Below are 18,238 nucleotides of genomic sequence, written 5' to 3'. Positions count from 1 at the left end.
TGATTGATGGAATAAATTGTCCCTAAATTAGTCTTCCCTCAATGTGGAATGCCATAAGCATTGACAAGGGTCATGGGTGGAGGGGGGACTCGTAATGTTAAAATGGCAGTGCGGGCTCGTTGGGCCGAAGGGCCTGTTTCCCGGGCTGTTTTGTTCTTTGTTCTAATATACAAATGATCTTATGAAATTTGCATTCTGCAGAGCGGCAGAAACTGTCCAGTGTTTGGAATGCGGAGAAGCACATCACAACGGCCATACTCGAAGAGAGGACACAACGTTTGGAACCAGTTAGTAATTCAGGAGAATTGTCTAATAAATAAAACAAGCAGAAGGAAGAAATATTGAACAAAGAAATAGAGTTTGTTGCAACTACAACTAAAGGAAAGCGCCAGTTCTCTGAGAATTTGCAAAGCACGAGAGGGGAGATATCATCATTAAATATCAAATTCTCAGCAGAAGGGAATGTTGGATTCACCTTGGGTGAAGCCCTGAAACGGATAAAATGAATAACTGCAAAAGCAGAGTAATGGATTGAGAGCTAAACTTACACATACTGAAAATGAGAATCAGAAGCCAAAAAGAACAGCTTAGTTATTGGATACAGAGAAAACAGCTCTTAATTGAGTGAAAGATTGGGAAGGTAACAATTGGAAAATAAAGTGAAGTTGGAGCAAATTCAGGTTGAAGACTACAATCTCTGCAGAGAGCTCTTTCAACAAAGACTTAACATTGTCAGTTCATCTAAGGGTACTTCAGATGAGTGTTGAGATAAAGGGAAAGAGTTATTGAAAAAAAATGAGGGAGATGGAGCTGGAACTGGCTCAGACCAGACTGTGGAAGCAAAATACAGGCAAAGGAGAGAGCAGTTGCATAAGAGCTGCTCAAGCCCAAGCAGAAGTTTGGCTGATGCAGAATTCATAAGGAAGAGATTGGAAGATGAAGCCACTTAGTTGAAGGAATTGTGCCAGAGATAACTTGACAAAGCAGCAATTCAGGCAGAGAAGGAAACTGGGATTATACACCAGGACAAAATTGCTGAAATAGCCTCACAAATAGAACTGCACAAGAATGAATATAATAAAATGGTTGATAGAAAAGGTGTGCAACAATGGCTCTTTCTAGACGGCATGGTGTTCAGCCTGGCAGCAAGATTAACTGCAGGTATGACATGCTGAATAGTCTTAAATGATGCTACAAAGCAAGAAAGGACCCTTGACATATTGATCAAACTGCAATGGGTCTGCAGCCTTGGAGAGTTTTGCAATCGCAGCATGGTGACTGCACAAGAATTCTTTGAGGGCAAAGTGCAGAGATAGTGCTCGAATAAAGGACCGATAGGCAAATCCCTCACTGAGAGATTGCAGCCCATAGCCTGTCAGTTCAGTTCAGTGAATGAGACAGCATACTGAGAGGACCAGCATGGGGTTGGTTAATCTAGAAGGGTGAGTGACCAGGATTGATAGTAAGTAAAGGAGAGTCAAGCAAAACAAAATCTTACAAAAATTAGGCCTGACAAGGTTGTGAGTGTAACAGGCAGAGCTTTGGAAAATAAGGTAGAATGACCCTCATCCCAGGTACTTTCGAAGATGGAAGGCCAAAGGAAAATTGTGAAAATATATGGCCTAGTTGAGAAGATAATTCACATGGTGAAATCCCTAATTCTCAAATGTAGACAGAACAAGCAAGATTTACAGATTTCAATGTTACATCTAAAAGTGGCACTATTAAATGCAACTACTTCACTACAGTCTAATGAATATAAGTCTAATGAAAGACTAGCCAGTTGGCTGAAAAAACACTGATATTCTCCTTAATATTTAACAAACCACAAGAATTGCTTTAGAAATCAAATTCGAAAATCAAATAGGCTGCAAATTTTTTGCCACAAAACTCTGTCCTTTGTATCCCATCTCACTTGAAATTGAACATTTTAAACTGTGTCCATTTTTCTAATAGGATTTAAACATTTATGATCTTAGGGCAGAGTCCTATGTAACACTTAAAAGGTCATAATCCACGTGGCTTTACAATACTTTCACACACACACAATAAATACAAGTGCACACACACTCACACACATACAGTCTATATTTTACTGTATTATTGTTATTGAATATTAACAATGAATTGCGTTGCACAATTTTATAATCCAACCAGCTGCTCTAGGACAATTACATATTGATGTCCCTGTGATATACATCAATACCTAAAAGACAAACCATCAATGCATTAAACACAAGCCAAATTAATCAAACACATATGAAGCTATGGTGCTTCATGTGTTGAATGAGAAGTTATCTTAACTGTTTTCGAGACAGGCATTTGTATGGCCCACACAATATGTGTGGCAAATGGAGTTTAACGCGGAAAAGTGTGAGGTGATTCACTTTGGTAAGAGTAACAGGAGTACAGAATATAGGGCTAATGGAAGGACTCTTGGTAGTGTCGACGAGCAAAGAGATCTCGGTGTACAGGTGCATAGATCCCTGAAAGTTGGCACCCAGGTTGATAAGGTTGTTAAGAAGGCGTACGGTGTGTTAGCTTTTATTGGTAGAGGATTGAATTTCGGAGCAGTGAGGTCATGTTGCAACTGTACAAAACTCTGGTGCGGCCGCACTTGGAGTATTGCGTACAGTTCTGGTCGCCGCATTATAAGAAGGATGTGGAGGCATTGGAAAGGGTGCAGAGGAGGTTTACCAGGATGTTGCCTGGTATAGTGGGAAGGTCTTATGAGGAAAGGCTGAGGGGCTTGAGGTTATTTTCGTTAGAGAGAAGAAGGTTAAGAGGTGACCTGATTCAGGCATACAAGATGATCAGAGGGTTAGATAGGGTGGATAGTGGGAGCCTTTTTCCTCGGATGGTGATGGCTAACACAAGGGAACATAGCTTTAAATTAAGGGGTGGTAATTATAGGACGGATGTCAGAGGTAGGTTCTTTACTCAGAGGGGAGTAAGGGCATGCGATGCCCTGCCTGCAGCAGTTGTGGACTCGCCAACTTTAAGGGCATTCAAATGGTTAGTGGATAGGCATATGGATAACATTGGAATAGTTTAGGTTAGAGGGTCATTAGATTGGTTCCACTGGTCGGCGCAACATTGAGAGCTGAAGGGTCTGTACTGCGCTGTAATGTTCTATGTTCTACAACAACTGGAAATTAAATTGTCCAGCCTAGAACGTTGTAGATGGAGCAAATTAATGTAAACTTAAAGTTTATTTTATTAGTGTCACAAGTAGACTTATATTAACATTGCAATGAAGTTACTGTGAAAATCCCCAAGGTGCCACACTCCAGCATCTGTTCGGATCTGCTGATGAAAACATAGCATAGCTAATGCACCTAAGCAGCACACTTTTCAGACTGTGGGAGGAAACCCATGCAGGCATGGGAAGAACATGCAGATTTGCGCAGGCAGCAGCCCAAGCCAGGAATCGAACCCAGGTCCCGGGCACAATGAGGCAGCAGTGCTAACCACTGTGCCACCCATCATAATATCAAAGGGAAGGTTAGGTCGTTTAATAAAGCTCTTCAAAATTATGAATGAGTTTGATTGGGTCGATGTACAGTTTCCGCTTGTGGAATGTTCAAATCCAGGGACAGGGTTTTCACTGCAGGCTTCTGGATCATGGCAGAAGAGTCAAATGGGAGATCAGAAGCCTGCACTGCGTGGGAAACAGCACATTCACGCTGCATATCATAGCATTCTGACTTCTGTTTTCAACAATTCTCCTTGCTTCTATCATACTGTGCTGCCAACCCACAATCAATTAACCCTTCGCATTGAATCGTTATTCTGTGCTTCCAACCTCAGGGATTAATAACTGTACCAGAGAGACGCTTAGTTGCTACTTTCACAAAGAAATAATTCACCTTGTAGATAAGTCAGGGTTATAAAAAATGTCCTCAGCTGAACAAGAAGTATTTCATATTTGTGCTATTATATCGCAGAATACAGATGTGGCTCTACATTTTTGTTTGATTTCAGTTTTGCTGTCAAAGTAATAGGATTATAATTAATATGGCACTTTAACAACATCCCATATACATTAATTTAATACCCTTAATATAAAATATCACAAGGCACCTCTCACAGACCTGCGCTCTTCCAATTCTGGAATGTCATTCTTCAAATTTGAGACAATTCAGAATTAATATTTGGCATTATACAGAGAAAAATTACAAAACTCTGCTTTAAAACCTATCTGCTGAACTGAAAGATTCCTATGGAATACAGGCTCCATTTTAATTATTCTAAATACAGAGACTAAACAATTGAATCCATCACCAAAAAATAAATTATCTGACTCTCGTGCCTCCTTTTTTTTGAAGTCACAACATTGAGAATTAATTTGAGAATTCTGCCAGCCATTAGAAAAACTTGAGACAAGATCAGAGAAAGAACTCCACAGGTCTGTCAGTGCCAATCGGGAGAGAAATAGAGTTAACTGGAAGGACGGAGAATATCAGAGCAAAGAGAATTGCAACAAAAGATAGCAAACAACAGACGGTTTGGTGTGTGAGAGAGGGAGTGATTGTATTAAGGCAGTACAATATTCAAATAAAGGAAAAAGGAAGAAAAAGGGGTTAAAGATGGAAGAGTTTGTTGAGTTTGGCAACTTAGATTTTTAATCTTTCTTCTCTTTTCCATGTATAAAAAAAATCCATACACGTATTGCAACACCTATATCCAAACTAAATCTGTTATTCCTGTCCCAGTGTGGGCCTCTGGTTACTAAGCAAAAGCATTGTTTTTTTAAACTCCAATTGTTTTTACAGCATAAAACCTCATTACAATGCTGACATCTAAACAGATCCACAGACTTTCAGGCTATCTTTTTTCACATGAAGGTAAACTGAAGTTTTAGCCCTTTCTTAGAAAACAAAAACAGAAACACAGATTAAACTGAAACGTATACCTTATTTCCAACACCCACAAAACAAATATAAATTACTTAAACTATCTCTATTTCCGAACAATATTTACTAATGATTGTTCCTCCTCCCCCATCTTGAGACCTTCTTCATTGCTCTTGTCCTCTCTCCAATTGATCCAATCAATTCTTCTTCAGAAGCACATTTCACAACATTTAGTGAAAGGATGTTGCCTTTTCTCAAGGTCGACATTTCAGATATTCCAAATCCTTGACAATGATTTAAGATTTCAATTCATTCCTATGCTGAGCATATTTTTTTTTCCCATTCGGAGAATGGGTTCTTTGCTTCGCAGTTCTAGCTATCGATTTGAAACCACCTTCTAACAAAATGTTTCCAGGTGCTTAAATTGCAATATTTCTTCAAAGCTAAGTGGAAAGTGAACTGTGGGGAGGACACATAGAAGTTGCAAAGAGATACAGACCGGTTAAATAAGTACGCAACAAGATGGCAGATGGAATATAATGTGTGGAAGTGTGGAGTTATTCACTTTGGCTGTATGAACAGAAAAACAGAATAGACTATGAAATATGTGAAAATTTGAGGCCTTGGTGTTCAAAGAGACTTGAGCATACTTGTATAAGGAACACAGAATGCAAGTGCAGCAAACAATCACGAAGGGAAATGGTGTGTTAGCCTTTATTTCCAGGGGATTGGAGTATAGGAATAAAGAAGTCTTGTTGAATTTGTGCAGGGTTGTAATGATCTCACTGAGATTGGAGTATGAGCTCTCTGATTGAGGAAACGATTGCCTGCCCAATAAGGGAGCCCCACGTTGTGTATATATATTGATGAGTGTCAGGGCTACTGACACTCTGGATTCTGACTTTGTACTTGAAGCATTGTTAGGGATGGTGATAAGTTTGTTAATAAAGGGAATCTGGTGAAGAGACACCAGCATCTGAGGGCTTTATGTGAAACCACATCTGGAATTCTTTGTGCCACTTTTGTGTCCCCATATTAAAAAATATATTCTTGCACTGGAGGCAGTATAGGAATGATTCACTTAATTGGTCCCTGAGATGAAGAAGCTGTCCTACGATGAGACACTGAATAAACTCTGCTTATATTCTCTGTAGTTTAGACGTGATCTCATTGAAACCCACAAAATTCTGAAGCAACTTGATAGAACCTTGATAGTTTGTTTCCACTGGTCGTGGAATCTAAAATACAGGGGCACAGCCTGAGGCTGATCATTTAAAACTGAGAAAAGGAACAATTTCTTCACACAAAGGATTGTGAATTTTTGGAATTCTCTACCCCAGAGGGTTGTGAATGTTTCATCATTGAATATACTTAAGGCTGAGATAGAAAAACCTTTGGTTTCAGGTGTAGAAGGAGGCTATTATAACAAAGTAGACTAGTTTAGAAAAGGAATCACAGTGTGCCTTATATATACCATAAGGAATCACAAAGTGCCATATATTTTTAAATGTTTTGTAAGCTTTGGTCAAGGTGCATCCTGCCCCCAAGTGCAATGGAAAGAAGCTGAATTAAATAGGCCACATTTTATGGAAACAATAAGGTACAGAATATATTCTCCATTATCAATGGAGCTGCAATGCAGCTGCAAGCTACCAAGGTTTTGAAATGAATGGAGGTATTTAGCTTCAAGTTGCAGTTTATAGAAGTATTCAGCTTTTACTGATAAAGATTTGCTAGCAGATAGAGGGAATAACTCCCACTCCATTCCCATGGTTTGCAGCTGGTGAGGGAGATCCTTGAACCTACCGGAATTGCAGTGATTAGATTACAAAACAATAGGGGAGAAGAACCTCGAGGTCCAGTTAACCAATTAATTCCCAACTCTGCTCGAAGTAGAATGCTATTCTAAGGCCAAGGTAAATAATATATATTCGTGTAATTGGATCATCCAGTTTGGATGACAGGTTGGGCGGAGAAACAAATCTTCAAAAGTGAATATCTGTTTTACACATGTACTGTAACATCAGAGAGAAGTTGGAATCTTCTGGCTGTCTCTCTCTCATTATGGTCAATAAAGAATGTATTTAACTGCATATGTCTTTCGTGAGTCTTTGTATTTTGAGTTCAGCTCAATACATGGCACCAGAGGGAAGCCCCCAGAAAACCTGCTTACATCAGGGAATCAAGAGGTACGGGGAAGGGGTGGGAAAGTGGAGTTGAAGCCTAAGATCAGTAATGACTGTATAGAATGATGGAGCAGGCTCATTGCCGACCTGTGGTCTACTTCTCCAATTTCTCATGTTCTAGTTCTTGACCATTAATCGTGACCTCTGCTTTCCCACCATGATTCACTCAATCTTTGTAATTTTGTCTTTTTTTTAACATTACGTTTCATTGTGCAATCTTTCACCACTTCATTCAATCTATCCATTATTGTGTATAGATCTCCTGTTGTGCTAGCCACAATGGCATCCACAAATCTCACAACCTTCGCCAACTGACCATCTTTTCATACTTCATCTCTTCATCTAATACTCCTTCAATCCTGGCTAGATATTAATGAGTAATGATAATGGGAGACAGCCTGGTCTCACCCCATGCCCACTGACACCAGAATTACCTTAATTAAATCTCCAGCCCTGATTGTAGCAGTCAGCCCCATACGCAGAGCTACAATCATTCTTTAACTCTGATTACCTTTAGCATTTTAAACAGCTTTTACCAATTCACCTTAAGCTCATATGTAGCTTAGACAAGGGGCTGCTACACCCAACCACTTATGTCTTAATAAGAGTAAAGGCCTTGGGAAAAGGGGGGCTTTAAACTGTTGTTGAAAACTGTGAAGGCATTTCCCTTTCTCTCAGAAGATTTCAAAGAACAAAGAACAACACAGCACGGGAAACAGGTCCTTCGGCCCAACGAGCCAGTGCCGCCATTTTAACATTATGAATCCTCCCTCCACCCATGACCCTTATCTATGCTTATGGCCATCCACATTGAGGGAAGGCTAATTTAGGGACAATTTGTTACACCAATCAGCCTAACAGCACATCTTTGGGGTGTGGGAGGAAACCGGAGCACCCGGAGAAAACCCATGCAAGCATGGGGAGAATGCGCAAACTCCCACAGACACCGGCCCAAATCCATGTATCTGCACAGCAAACAGTGATAGTCACTGAGCTGTCATGTTGCCCAGCATCTGGTCCAGTTTAAGCACATACTAACGACGTGAAGTACTAGGCTATTCTCGAAACAACCAAGAGCAGCCCTCGTACGACCCATCGCGTGTATGCCCCTTGTTGGACAACAAGGCGGACCCAAGCACCTGTGGATTAAAAGAGAAAAACATCAATACCATACACATCTTTATACAAACATTTAAGGGAATCCCCAGAAGCTCAAAAGTAAAACAAGTAAGCCAGAAAATATGTTGGAAGGTCCATAGGAATCAATTGATTCCCAGGGACACCCCAAGGCTCCTGAACCTTATTTAAAACAGTCTCCTATATCCCTCCATCTCCATCCCGCTCATGTGCCTATCTAAGTAACTCTTAAACAACTCCAGCGTGCCTGCCTCCACCACCTTGCTTGGCAGAGCATTCCATACCCCCACTACCCTCTGTGTGAAAAACCTCCCTCTAACATCCGAATTATACCTTGCCCCCCCTCACCCTAAGCCCGTGGCCCCTCGTAATGTGTGCTTCCAATCTAGGAAAAAGCTTACCAATGTTTACTCTATCTATACCCTTCATAATCTTATACACCTCTATTAGATCTCCCCTCAGTCGCCGCCTTTCAAGGGCAAACAGCCCCAATTTGCCCAACCTTTCCTCATAACCCAGTCCTTCCATACCAGGCAGCATCCTGGTAAACCTCCTCTGCATGCTCTCCAGGGTCTCCACGTCTTTCTGGTAGTAAGGCGACCAGAACTGGATGCAGAACTCCAAATGTGGCCTAACCAACGTTCTATACAACTGCAACATTAGACTCCAGCTCTTATACTCTATACCCCTTCCTATAAAGGCTAACATACCATAAGCTTTCTTCACAACCTTCTCCACTTGTACTGCCACCTTCAAAGGCTTGTGCACTTGCACCCCCAGTTCCCTCTGCGTTTCTATACTCTTTATAGGTCTACCCTTTATCACATAACTCCCCCCTACATTATTTTTCCCAAAATGCATCACCTCACATTTATCAGGATTAAATTCCATCTGCCATTTATCTGCCCAATATACCAGCCTATCTATTTCCTTAACAGCATTGAACAGTGATGGAGGGCAAGATTTTTGTTGAGCTGATGGGAATGGAAAAGGCATGGTGGCACAGTTGTTTGCACTGTTGCCTCATGGTACCAGGGATCTAGGTTAGATTCCTAGAATGACTTTATGGAGTTTGCACATTCTCCCCGTGTCTGCGTGGGTTTCCTCTGAGTGCCCTGCTTCCTCCCGTTCTCAAGATGTTCCGCTTAGGTGGATTGGCCATATTAAAATTGCCCCTTTGTGCCCAAGAATCCCCCTGGTTAGGGGGATTAGAGGAATAGGACAGAGAGCCGGTCTGAGTAAGATGCTCTGTCAGAGAGTTGGTGCAAACTCAATGTGCCAAATGACTTCCTTCTGCACCGTAGGGATTTTGAGTGGCAGGCGCACCAGTTTGCTGGCACCATTTCTGCCCCAAACCATTTTTCCAGAGGTTGCATTTGCCCCAGAACATCTGCAAGCATCAGGTAGTTAATTGAGGTAAGTTAAAGACAAATTAAGGCCAAACATCCAGAGCACAAAACCTGACTGGAGGTGGCCTCCTAGCAGTCGTCATGAGGGGACAGCATTCCAGGGTGTATTTGAAACTTTCCCCCCACTCCCCCATTTTCTGGGGGGTGGGGGGGGTTGGTGGGCGGCTTTAACTCCATGGCAACTGTAGCAATAACCTCCAAAGATTTAAAGATTACTGAGGCACCGTCTCTCACCTTTAGCTTCGACAGCTGGCTGCATTTTCTTCCATGCTGGGCAACCTCCTATAGACCTCCCAGCTTCAAGAGCCCACCCAACACCCTTGATGGGATGCTGAGCACCTTTTGCTGACCGCCCTGTTGCCAATTCAGACAAAGTCACTATTGGGTAACCATTTAACACTGCCATTGCCAACCCAAACGCAAAACCTAAAACCTTGCCCAGAAATTCAAACACAAATGGAACATTATTTATTACCAGTATTCTACTGAAGCTGAGAAATCTGTTTCTTATGCAAGAATTGGGCAATTCACATTAGGTCATCAACTGGAAAGTCATCTTAGCACCCACTATTTTAATTGGACCATCTTTTTTGACCTTTAAAAGGGGTTGAATTATTTTCATGATCGAAGAGTGGTTAGCTCATAATATTACTGTGTAAATGTTTTCATTCATGAGGAAATAATTAGCTCACTTTGATTTGGACTCTGACTGACATTCATCAATATCAACGTCCCTCATGAAAGGATTTTTCTTCTGACCCCCTGCCCACCACGGGCTTGGCAATTAATTGTCATTCCATCGATGAGTCCAGCTCCAGTGTCATCTTTGTCATACAATACAATGTGATTGAAAATATGATTAATGCTACCATTCCTGACTCTTGGTCAAAGGTTTTCAATTGGATCCTGTTTAATCAGGACTGTTTGCTCAATGGGAAAAAAAATCAGGGCAGCTGATCACACAGAGTTCCACTTGGTAACTTTTCCTTATCAAACTTGTTCATTATTTTTCACATGGTAATCTTCTCTTATAATAATAGCTTCCCTACATCTGCCCAACAGCATATCTTACTCTGTCACCCAGGGTCTCTGTTGTCAGCACAAAGCTAAGCCAACTGATCATACCTGCATGTTCATGTGTTATATTTGGCCAATGAGTTTCAATAGGACTTGACCTGGATTTTTGCATTCGAAGGCAACCAGGTCACATGGGCTTAACACCTGTCAGAACTCAGAGGAGATTGCATTTTACTTTGATTGAAAAGAAACAGCTTTAAAAATAACCATCTTATAAAACCTTGCACTCATAATTCTCTCCTCAAAGAAGAGTTCCAAATTTCTGCTCCTATTCCATAAGAAATGCTTCCTGATCCCATTCCTTTATGGTTTAGGTTTAAGGTCGTGCCCCTATATTCTGTGTGTTCCAATCAGAGAAAGCATTGCTTTATCAATGCACTGTCAAAACTGCCACCCTTTTTTAGCGACACTCTAAGTGCTGGTTCAAGCAGACATGTTTGCTTGAACCAGCACATTTCTCATTGCTTTTCAGCCTTTTGGCTCAGATCAAGTGTAGTATTGACATGCTGTGCTTGGTTGAAGTCATTAGGTTATATTTTAGCTTCATTTGAAGCAATTTTGAAAAGCAGCATCTCAGCCTTTTGACTGAGATGCAAATGAGATCAAGCCTTGGAGGAGGAGCTATGCCAACTCCAATCAGCTTGGATCACGTAGATCAAGCCCAAGACAAGAGGCGAGAGCCCTGTCTTGTCAGCTTGGATCGGGAATGTCCCAACTTGTTGAGATTCTGAATTGGACTTGATTTGATTGAAATGGAATAAAAACAAAAACAAAAAAAATTCTCACCAGGGTTGTAATTGATGTCACTGAATCAACTTGTGTTCTCGCTGTGAATTACTGTTGTCTCCAATTTCAAATGTCTGAAGGTAAATGATCGGTCAGATGCAAAAATTTTAAGATGACGAAACATTTTGTACACATTCAACAACTTAGACTGACACCGCAGTAGGTGCCACATTTATCAAAAGGGCGAAGTTCTTTATGCTGTGACATTTTAAATTTTTATGGTACCATAATTAGGTTAGAATTTTGTATGATAGAAAGAAACTATTCAGCCCACTGTGTCTGTACTATCCAATTAATCCCAGTCGCTGCTGTCTCCCTTGAGCCCTTCAATTTTTTTTCTATTTCAGGTATATTCGACTCATTTTTCAAAGTTACAAATGAATCGAAGCCCATGGCCATTTCTGTCTTTGCATTCCAACTCTTCACAATTTCCAAGACACCCTGGATTGAGACACCAAGGCTCTGTTTTTTGTAAAGACTGACAGCTATTAAAGTGACAAGAATTACCACTGAAATCTACACCTGACTGAACAGCAGGAAATAATCCATTTCAATTGTGAGGTTAATCTGATGGAGCAAGTTTATAAATCACACGATTGTGGTCACTGTAATACTATCACGGGCATCAAATCTGATGATCTGGGCAGCACAGTAATTAACAGTGCTGCCTCACAGTGCCAGGAACCCAGGTTTGATTTCAACCTTGGGTGGCTGTCTGTCTGCACATTCTCCCTGTGTCTGCATATGTTCTGGGTGCTCTGGTTTCTTCCCACAGTCCAAAGATGAACAGGTTAAGTGGATTGGTCGTGCTGAAATGGCCCTTTGTGTCCCAAGATGTGTGGGTTAGGGGGATTTTCAGGGTAAATATTTGGAGTTATGGAAATAGCGTACTGAGTAGGTCTGAGTGAGATGTTCTTTTGGAGAGTCTCAATGGGCCAAATGGCCTCCTTTTGCACTGTAGGGGTTCTAATGATCAAAGAAGTTGGGGTAGCACAGTGGTTAGCACTGTTGCCTCACAGCGGCAGAGACCCAGGCTCGATTCTGGCCTCGATCACTGTCTGTGTGGAGGGTGCATATTCTCTCCATTTCTGCATAGGTTTCCTCCAGGTGCTCCAGTTTCCTCCCACTGTCCAAAGGTGTGCAGGTTAGGTTAATTGGCCATGCTGAATTGACCCTAGTGTCAGGCAATTAGCTGGGTAAATATGTGGGATTCCGAGAGTAGGGCCTGGGTGGGATTGTGGTCAGTGCAGACTCGATGGACTGAATGGCCTCCTTCTGTAATGTTGGGATTCTAAGTTAGCTTTTTTCGGAAGTATAATTAATTCACTATCTGAAGGAAACAAAACCAGTTGGTCCTGTCTTTGCACACAACTGAAGTCCCTCATCCCAGGTAGCATATGAGTCAATCTCGTGTGCATCCTCTCTAAGGCCTTGGAAGGCTGGGAGATTACTGAACTTCCAGTATAAAGTACTAGTGAAGGCTGATCCGTTTAGTTTTGTTAATCTTCTGAGAGTAACTCAAGATCTCCTACTGCTACCAGATACAGGATAGAAGAATCCTTTCAACATATTTCTGAAGTAGGGTCATGTTGCTCTGTGCCGACAGCTCTATATGCTTCTGTCTGGGCAAGGAAATCCTTTATCCCGTCCCCCCACTGATAATCCCTTTCCTTGGCGTCTGCCCCCGGGCTAATAAAGTTGAAGTTTGAGAAACACAACCTCACCTTTTAAATAAGCACATTCCAGGCTCAAAATTGAGCTCAACAATTTCAGAACATTCTCACCGCTCCCATTTCTATGGGGGTGATTTTAACACCGCGTTACGCCCATTTTCGGGTGCGACATGGTGGTAAAGTGGGCCATAAAGCACGATCGACACTGGTTTTCGCAACCAGCACCATTTCGCTAGCGCCAGATATCCGTCATGGTTAACTCTCACCGGAAATGGGCAAGAGGCAGATTAATATACTTAAAATTATTGAAATGGGCATTTGCATCCACTTACTGAGCCTGGCACTCAATCATCCCAGCTTGGCCCCACTTCATGACCTCTCTGGGAACCGTTCACGCTGGTGAGGAATGCACATGCTTCCCATGAACGGGGAGCAGTCATCTTGGCCTCGCTAGTAAAACAGAAGCCATTGAGGCCTCCCCGGGCAGGCTGAGGGCAAGGTGAGAGTCCTTAGAAAGTATCAATCTGGTACCTGGGCAATGCCAGGGGGCAGGACTAATGGCGTGAGGTTCCAGTGGGGGCCACACAAATGGGGGGAGCGACCCATGCCACTCTGCTGGGATCGGTGGGGAGAAGGAGGGAGAGGGAGCCTGCTGCCAATCTGTAACAAGCAGTGAGGCGAGGGAAGCAAATCTGTGATCGATAGGGGGAGGGCAGCGAGTCCGTGATTGGTCTGGGCAGTGGGGTGTGGTCAGTGGGGGCTGCATTTTGGGCCACATTGCAGGGGGGTGGGGCAGAGCCACTTCAGGCAGCCTGCGTCAGCAGGGGTCTGACAACTCTTTTTCTGTCAGACCTCTGCTGATGCTAATGCGCATGTGCTGTATCAGAGGCGTGCACAACCACCCTCTGCAATCTTTTGGGTGCGATAAGCCTTGCCTTCTGCAGCATGAATCTGACACGCTTAAAATTTTACAGGTAGAGTGTATATGGGGAGGAACCAAAAGTCAATCTGAACTTTCAAGTCCACCCAGCATTTTTAGTAAAAATCGTAAAATCACCCCCTATCTGTTGGTAATGGTTCATAGAACATAGAACATAGAACACTACAGCACAAACAGGCCCTTCGGCCAACTAGTTGCGCCGATCACTTCTATACCTACTAAGCCATAGTCCTATCTATAACCCCCAATCCCATTAGATCCCATATACTCATCCAGAAGTCTTTTAAAAGACCCCAGCGAGTTCGCCTCCACCACCACTGACGGCAGCCGATTCCACTCACTCACCACCCTCTGAGTGAAAAACTTACCCCTAACATCACTTCTGTACTTGCTTCCCTACACTTTAAATCTGTGTCCTCTCGTAGCGACCATTTCAGCCCTGGGAAATAGCCTCTGAGAATCCACCCTATCTATTCCTCTCAACATCTTATAAACCTCTATCAGGTCATTCCTCAACCTTCATCTCTCCAGAGAGAAGAGTCCCAGCTCCCTCAACCTATCTTCATAAGGCATGCCTCCCAATCCAGGCAACATCCTTATGTTCTGTTGTCATCTCGAGGTTTCTTGTCCTATATTCCCCCACTCTCCTTTTCGTCACTTAATCTCACTGATTTCCCAACCCTCCAATCACTCTCACTGAGCATCTTCTCCCTCTGTGACCCATCCATGCCCCTGACCTGCCTCCACTCACCATTCAATGCACCCTAACCCTTTACCCATTCACCTTACACAGTTACTTTCTCCCTGCTATCCAAAATGCTGGGGTCTTTTGAATCTTCTTGCTTTATGGCTGCTAGTCCCTTAAAAATGGGAACATGCTTTCTCTTCCCCAACTCCAGGCTATGGGAACTTGCTGCGTTGCACGATTTCCACCCAGCCCTAGTTGGAAGGTTGGGCGAGAAAGGTGCGGCTGCAGCTTCTGTGTAAACAACCAGGAGCAGAATGGCAATCCGACTCTGATTAACACTCCACGGAAGTTCTATCAGATCAGCCAGGATCTTACTAAATGGCAGACCAGGGCCTGCCAGCATTTTGCCACCTCAATCTACAATCTGTATAACAGCCATCTGGAATTTGAATGGCCCAAGGCAGGCCCCATTCAAAGAGCTGCTGACTAATCACGCATAGGCAGCTCTCTCGTCCCAACAGCACCGGAAGGGAGTATAACTTCAGGCTGAAATAAGTCCTACCACTAGACTTCATAGAATTAAGGCGTTTGACAAGGTACCTCACAAGAGGTTATTGCAGAAGGTCAGGGGGCATGGAGTTGGGGGTAGGGTGTTAGCGTGGATAGAGGATTGGTTGTCAAATAGGAGGCAGAGAGTGGGGGTCAATGGGTGCTATTCGGATTGGCGGTTGGTGACTAGTGGAGTGCCTCAGGGGTCGGTGCTGGGGCCTCAGCTATTTACCATTTATATAGATGATCTGGAGGAGGGAACCGAGTGTATGGTGTCAAAATTTGCTGATGACACCAAGATTGGAGGAACGGCAAATTGTGCGGAGGGTGTGGAGAGTCTGCAGAAGGATCTAGATAGGCTGGGCGAATGGGCCAGGAAATGGCAAATGGAATTTAATGTTGGCAAGTGCGAGGTGGTCCACTTTGGTAGGAATAATGGCAGGAAGGATTATTACTTACGTGGAGAAAAACTGCAGCAGGCGACGGTGCAGAGGGACCTCGGGGTCCTTGTGCATGAGTCGCAAAAACCCAGCCTGCAGGTGCAGCAGGTGGTCAGGAAGGCGAATGGGATGCTGGCCTTCATAGCGAGGGGGATTGAATATAAAAGTAGGGAGGTCTTGCTGCGGCTGTATAGGGCATTGGTGAGGCCGCAGCTGGAGTACTGTGTGCAGTTTTGGGCGCCGTACTTACGCAAGGATATTTTGGCCTTGGAGGGAGTGCAGAGGAGGTTTACTAGGCTGATGCCGGAGTTAAGGGTGTTGAGCTATGAGGAGAGGCTGAATAAACTAGGCTTGTACTCGTTAGAGTTTAGAAGAACGAGGGGAGATCTCATTGAGACGTTTAAGATGATGAATGGGATGGATAGGATAGAGGTGGAAAGACTCTTCCCGCTCAGAAAGGACAGTAGGACTAGGGGGCACAGCCTCAAGATAAAGGGGGGGCAGTTTAGAACGGAGTTGAGGAAGAACTTCTTCACTCAAAGGGTGGTGAATCTCTGGAATTCTCTGCCCGTTGAAGTGGTGGAGGCTACCTCGCTAAATATTTTTAAGACGCGGGTTGATGGGTTTCTGATAAGCGAGGGGATTAAGGGTTATGGGGAGAGGGCGGGAATGTGGAACTGAGCCACGACAGATCAGCCATGATCTTATTGAATAGCGGGGCAGGCTCGAAGGGCCAGATGGCCTACTCCTGCTCCTAATTCTTATGTTCTTATGTTCTTACAGCGCAGAAGGAGGCCATTTGGCCCATTGAGCCTGCAGCGACAACATTCCCACCCCGGCTCTATCCCCGTAACCGCGTGCTATCCATCCTCCCAACACGAAGGGGTAATTTAGCATGGGCCAATCAACCTAACCTGCACATCTTTGGGCTGTAGGAGGGACCTGGAGGAAACTCACGCAGTAATGGGGAGAATGTCCAAACTCCACACAGACAGTCACCCGAGGATGGAATTGAATCCAGGTCCCTGGCATTGTGAGGCAACGGTGCTAACCACTGTGCCACCAGACTGCCCTGACTTAAAACTGGAGACGTGAGAAGTCACCCAGAATTTAAGAATGCTGCCGTGTATTAATAAAAACCAAAATAAAGTGGTTAGAGCTGGGGGAATAATCATGACAAGTAAGTTATAATTTTATTGGATTTTCATTTGGGGTGAGTAGGACTTGTTGAACTGAAAGTCAGACACACAGATTTTAATTTTTGTCACTAGAAGGATGAAATTCTCATGCAGCAAGTCACCTGCCCATTATAGATAACTTGCTGCATGAGAATTACATCCTTACTGCAAATGTACCCATTACAGATTCATTTTCAAATATGCTGATAAATGCACACATCTTAAAAATCAAAAGAATCCACTCCCACCCCACCATACAATACATAACGTACAAAAGCTCATAGAAAAGTACACTTCCTTTCTCTTTGCTATGCTTTACGTGCAATTTTGAAGAAAAATAATAAATTCAATGAATGAAAAAGTAGCTGGAAGCAGACTAGTCCTGCTTTGAGGTATTACACAGTAATGCTTTCTGTAATCAGGTGATGTCTTGTTCAACGCTCATTGACAAATACAGCAGAGATAGAAGGACCATAAGAAACAGGAATAGGAATGGACTGTTCGGTGTTTGAAGAATTATGATTATCATGATTTTGAACTCGTTTGTGTGAGTCTTTCTCTCTCTCTCTCGCACTCATGCTTATGTGTCGCTCACATATCCATGGTGTTTGCCTCACTCTCTTCCTACCTTTCTCTGCTTCATATACACAGTAACAGGAGTAGATCATTCAGCCACTTAGCTTTCTCACCATTCAATTAGATCATGGTTGATTTACATATAAACCCACCCGCCTGTCTGTTTTGTAACCCTCAATACTCTTGTCGCTCTACCATACCTGCTGAGCTTCTCTAACGTTTTCTGCCTTTGTTTCAGGTCTTTAGCATCTGCAGTATTTTGCTTTTATACCATCCCTGCCACCCCCCACCCTTTTCAGTTTTGGAGGTTTTATGGAGGAGGGGGTGGGAAGCGAGGAAAGGAAATGTGTTCTAGATTCTCTTTTGGGGTAACGAAATGCTTCCTGATGTCATTGGTGAATGGTCTTACTCAAATTTTAAAATGATGCTGCTTTGTTCCAGACTCCCACACCAAAAGAAAGAGTTTCTCTCAAATATTTTAATCATCTTAAACAGCTCAATCAGCTCTTGACAAGGGAATATAACACAGCCTATCCTCATAATTTAAGTGTTAGCCATGGTATTAATCTATACTGTACCGTTTCAAAGCCAATATATCTTTTGTGGGCAGCACGGTGGCACAGTGGTTAGCACTGCTGCCTTACAGCGCTAGGGACCTAGGTTTGATTCCAGCCTCAGGTTGCTATTTGTGTGGAATTTGCACATTCTCCCCAGGTCTGTGAGGGTTTCCTTTGGGTTGTCCG

General features: G+C 43.1%; 1 protein-coding gene and 1 non-coding gene across 5 annotated transcripts in view; one reads left to right on the top strand and one right to left on the bottom strand.

The window, feature by feature from the left end:
- The window catches only part of LOC145344813 (uncharacterized), a 1,415,987-nt gene that overhangs the window by 550,638 nt on the left and 847,111 nt on the right, over positions 1 to 18,238 (bottom strand). The gene's annotated exons all lie outside the window — the stretch shown is intronic.
- Positions 11,126 to 11,324, top strand: LOC145345803 (U2 spliceosomal RNA). The gene has a single exon (XR_013887183.1). It is a non-coding gene; the product is annotated as a U2 spliceosomal RNA (small nuclear RNA).

The sequence above is a fragment of the Carcharhinus amblyrhynchos genome, chromosome 7, assembly GCF_965287045.1.
Source record: "Carcharhinus amblyrhynchos chromosome 7, sCarAmb.v2.hapA, whole genome shotgun sequence".
NCBI lineage: Eukaryota > Metazoa > Chordata > Chondrichthyes > Carcharhiniformes > Carcharhinidae > Carcharhinus > Carcharhinus amblyrhynchos.
Note: the sequence above shows the minus strand (reverse complement) of the source record. Positions and strands in the feature narration are given on the sequence as shown.